This window comes from Chionomys nivalis, chromosome 24, assembly GCF_950005125.1.
Source record: "Chionomys nivalis chromosome 24, mChiNiv1.1, whole genome shotgun sequence".
Classification (NCBI taxonomy): Eukaryota; Metazoa; Chordata; class Mammalia; order Rodentia; family Cricetidae; genus Chionomys; species Chionomys nivalis.
In genome coordinates this window covers 29257742-29263094 of record NC_080109.1, presented here as the reverse complement: position 1 = coordinate 29263094, position 5353 = coordinate 29257742, and positions in this window count along the sequence as shown.

The window sequence follows — 5353 nt, the reverse complement described above, 5'->3', positions numbered from 1 at the left end:
AATCTAAGAAAAATATCTCACATACCTATAATCAGATGTTTCTCTCCTACCCACCTATTCCCAAAAACCTGGTGGCGGCTCCCTAAATAGTTGACTCAGAGCCTTATTTTTACTTATAATTGCTCAGTTAATAACTCAGGTTTGTTACTAGATACCTCTTATACTTAAATTAACCCATATTTCTATTTATGCATTGCCACATAATGGTTCCTTTATTAAAATGGCACGCTCATCTGCTGCTCCCTTTGTGGCTGGGTGACAACTTCCAACTCTGCCCTTCTCATTCCCATGATCTTCAGTTTGTTCACCCCCTCTATACTTCTTTCCTGACTTCTGGACAATCAGAGTTTTATCAAACCAATTTGACTGACAAATCTTTAAAATGTACATAAGGATTATTCCACAGCACATCTCTAAAATTTAAAAATGTTCAATTTAACAATATTTATAAGAGTATAATCATTTCAATGAATTGTCAAGAAAGACAGACATATAGTATAAATATTTTTTGTGATATTAAATAGTATTGGCATTTTTGTGTTTTCAGCTACCGAACAGGACTGGAATTATATCATAGTTGTAGAGTTCTTACTAGACTTGGATTTATACCAAAGACCACTCACCACTACTAAAATTACACAATTATTATCACTCTATTATATACCTAGTTATATATTGGTATGATTGAACTCATAATGAAAGGACCCCTTTCTCAGAACAGAGCTTTTAAAACCAATAACTGAAACCTCATGTTTCTGATTATAGGTAAAATGAATCATATGTGATACACATCTCTGCTCCTGGGTAGAGACATGACATTCTGAAGTGCCTGTAAGGTCATTAACAGATACACAATCATTATACGATGAATGTCTAGACGAAGACTCTCTGAAACAAGCAAGGGCATATTACTGCCCCTCCATGAGAGAAGTCAAATAGACCTGTCAATCACCGGAACATAAAGACATTGCTCATGAAGATCTGTCTGCTCGTAAGGCTTCAGAAGTAGAAGTGATCTAAAGTGTATCTTGGCACAACGGTCTGCATTCACCCTGTGAATGTCTTCTCTTCCACTTGGCCTGTCTTTCTCACTGTGGTTTGTATGGAGTCTGAGCTCTGTCCTCAGAGATTCTGAGGATGGTGAATCCAAAAAAGATCTTGATGACAATTCTATATTTAAATGACATATTTCTGTCCGTATCACGTGTCTGGTTACCTAAGTGTGAACCAAATATTCAGTGTGTCATTTTTCTTGTTAAATTTAATATAAAAATTTCCACTTGAGTATTAAATCATTTTCCACTATTTATTTAACTTTATTTTGCTGTTGGAGTTTGTATCATGGTGCATTGCTTGCTAAGTACTTTCTCACCTCTGAGCAACAGAACTAAGACCAATTTTCAATTTCATAAACTCTGAAAGATTTGTTTTATTATTAACCTATTAATTAACTGCCTACATGGATTTTAGATGATAAGTTTAATTAGTCTGAAAAGCATATTGCGTTGGCATATGTTGACATATTGGTTATTTCAGAGAGAAATATTTTCCATTTTTAATCTAGTACTCTTAATTTTGATAAGTGCAAACATTATAAAATATAAACATTTAATAAGCATAAATGTTATAAATACATTCTGTAATGCAAACACATAATGAAAGTTATTTTTGCCCCAGAAAATTCCTTTTTATTTAAAATATAAAATAGTCTGTGCCATAACTAGATATTTTTCCATACTATTTAACATATATTTGGATATATATTAATATAGCTGTCTTGCTGTAAAGAAAATATCCCTGTTAAGAAAAATACATATTAATTATAAGCTAGGAATTAAAATGTATATAATAATCCATGTTCTAGTCTTCTTCATACAAGACATATATGCACAGATTTCACAGACATTCTATATGAAATGTTTGCTTTATAAGAGGGAAGAGGAATGAAATATGTTGCAATAAATATTTAAGTTCTGTTACTGATATTTAAGCTTTAAAAGGGACAAAGGCACCTGTGCCTCACATTTTTCATTTATTTATTTATTTGTAAAAGGAAAACCTCTGGATACAATCTACATTTGAACTTAATATTATATCATCTCAAAATACTCATTGCTATCCTGACTAGATGGACACTTTGTATCTGCCTTGGTCACACACAATTTAGTCATGTAAATCAATTTATGATTATGACTTCAACATCTTTCAGAGAATAATGAATCCATAAAACAAACGAACAGACTTCATTAAAATAAACAAGAGTCAGAATCAAGGATGAGCATTTGGGGAGGTGAGGTGACAAACGAGAGAAAGTTTGGTTAGGAAAGTAGAAACTTTAATGGGTATCTCTCTGATTTTAGTGAACTCCATGAACGCCACCATTAGCTCACCCAGAACACATCTCTATAATGAAGAAGACCAACGACCCTCTTAATAACAGGTAGGGGAAATGTATTTTCTTCCAAAACGAGAACCATGGGCAACATCACTCAGATTTGACTCCGGAGAGCACCAATCTCTATTTGTGTAGAAACTTGGTCTGAGCATTTGGAAACTTTTTAGCTCAGTTTGGCTGTGAGTAATATATAACGCAAAATAATAGTGCATTAGCCAAGATTGGAGTCTATTGCTTACGCACATAAGCATTTTAAAAAAGAAAATCTAGGACTGTAATGGAGTGTTTTCTCTGTATAATCTTCGGAAGCTGAATGTACTTCTCTAATGCTGCTTACAGACTCCCTAGATTCATCCTGAGGATGACATCATAGTGAAAGATGGATTATTAGACTCCAATTATTGTCTTTACATTCAAGATAGAAGAAAGTGAGAAGAGAGGGATCAGAGCAAACAGAAGCCCTTTAGCTTTATAAAAGGTTTAGGGAACGAAAATAACAGATATTTTCTGATGACATATCCCACAAGGTAGCCTTGGCTAAGAAAACTACTATTAAATAGGATATACCCAAACAGGCTCATTTTGCAAGCCTCACTTGTAAAGCAGTCTAAGTGTCCTAGGAAAGACTACACACAGAAAACAATCAGTTGCCACATTAAAAGATAAGATAGTTAACATTTGAGGCCCACATCATAGGATTCCATTTAATAAGAGAAAGTGGAACTGAGCACTGATACCATATATTATGAACAACAAAAGGCCTTGAGAATTACTCCATTGTGTAAATGTCGCACATTTCAGTTGAGTGGCACCTGGGTTGTTTCCAGTTCTGGCTATGAGAAATAATGCTGCTATAAACATAATTGAGCAAATGTTATGATTAGATGAGATACCGTGCAGGCAGGAAACATTCTCGGATAGGGAGAAACCAGGTGCGAGGGAATCACCTAGGAATCCACAAGGATGACCCCAGCTAAGACTCAGCAGCAGTGGAGAGGGTGCTTGACTAGTCTTCTCCTATAATCAGATTAGTGAGTCCAATAATTGTCATCATATAACCTACATTCAATAATGGGTGGAATGAGTAAGACTTCATATTAAAGTATTAAACAGTCGTCTTTAAACAAATGTACAGCAAATGAGAACAATGACCTCAAAATGTAAACAATGTATAGGTATCTTGATCAGAGGTAGAAATGCATAGTGCAATATGACAAATAAATACTAAAATTGCATCAAGATACAAAATAGCTTGAACAGAGGTATAAATATCTCTCTATATATATACAATACAACAAAATAATTTTGTATAGGTACACAAATTTTGTAAAAAGAAATAGCATATTAAACACAGCAAATATAATTAAAATTTGTATCAATTTTACCAATGTATCTATACCAATGTAAATTGTCTATAAATAATAGCTCACAAGTATTCTCATACTCACTTTTATTATTAGTGTGAGTAAGCTCACACTAATGTACTTATTATCCCACACAATCCCTTTTTATTTTTAGAAAGAGATTCCTGAGTCTAATTAATTTCTACCCCTAAACCTATAACACTTACAACAAACCCCAATAGATGTCCCTAACCCTGAGAACAAACTTGGTTGAGAGAGGAGATATTATCTTTCAGAATTACTTTTAGTTGTCACGGGGGTGATCTTATTTCTATAAGATCCTGTAAAAACTAAATTGATGGTTAAGTAAATGCACATAGGCTTGGGAACAAGAAGAAAGAGTATAAACAGTTAAAAAATAAAACAAAGTCTTTAAAGAGACAGTAAACTAGTATAAAAGAATACAGACAGAGTGGGTGGGCACACCCCTCGCGGTCCTGACTTCCTTACTCATGTTCTCCCTCCTTCTGCTCCTCATTGGGACCTTGGGAGCTCAGTCTGGTGCTCAAATGTGGGTCTCTGTCTCTATCCCCATCCATCGCCAGATGAAGTTTATATGGTGATATGCAAGATATTCATCAGTATGGTTATAGGATAGGGCCATATCAGGTTCCCTCTCCTCAGCTGCCCAAGGAACTAGCTGGGGACATCTCCCTGGGCTCCTGGGTGCTTCTCTAGAGTCAAGTCTCTTGCCAACCCTAAGATGGCTCCCTTAATTAAGACATTGAGCCCATAATTTGTGATCCTAGAGAAGCTAAATAAGAAGGTGAACCCAAAGAAAAACATATAGTTATCCTCCTGGATATTGGAAGTAGACAAGATTGCCGGGCAAAAATTGGGAACTTGGGGGTGGGATGGGGGTAAGTGGAAATGGGGAGAGAAAAGTGAGAAGGGGGGGATGGGAGGAGCTTGGGGGAATGGGTTGGTTGGGATAAAGGAAGGGTGGATATGGGAGCAAGGAAGTATATATCTTAATTAAGGGAGCCATCATGTAAATATTTTGAAGCTCTTAACTGCAGCGCACTGCGCCCTCTGCCTGTGCTCTTTGCGATAAAATCCAGTTCGCAAACTTCTGGCAAGGGGCTGGATGTTGAGAACACAAACACAGAGACAGACAGACACAGGGACCTCCAATCACTGGTATAAAAACCCTTCTTTAATAGCACCATAGAGGCTTAAATACCCAGCAGTCAATGGCCAACAGGTGAAAATCCCATCCTCTGATCCTCTACGCAAGGCACAGCTTTTAGTAACTTCAATTAGAAGGCACTAGCAGAGAAGAGCAGCTGAAGACTGGACTCCAATTGGTCCCAACAATATAGAGCAGAAAATATGTTTAAGGTATACTTTTGATAAAGAACTGTTTCTAAAATATACAGAAAGCTAATAGCCAGCATTCCAAATTAATATCACCTATGGAAATATTGGCAGGTATTTCACTAGAGAAATGATGCGGGATTACTAACTATGTGACAACTCAGTCATTGTCGTTAAACATGATCACCTGTATAATTCACAAATAAACTGCTAAGTGATTAATATCAAATCCTTAAAA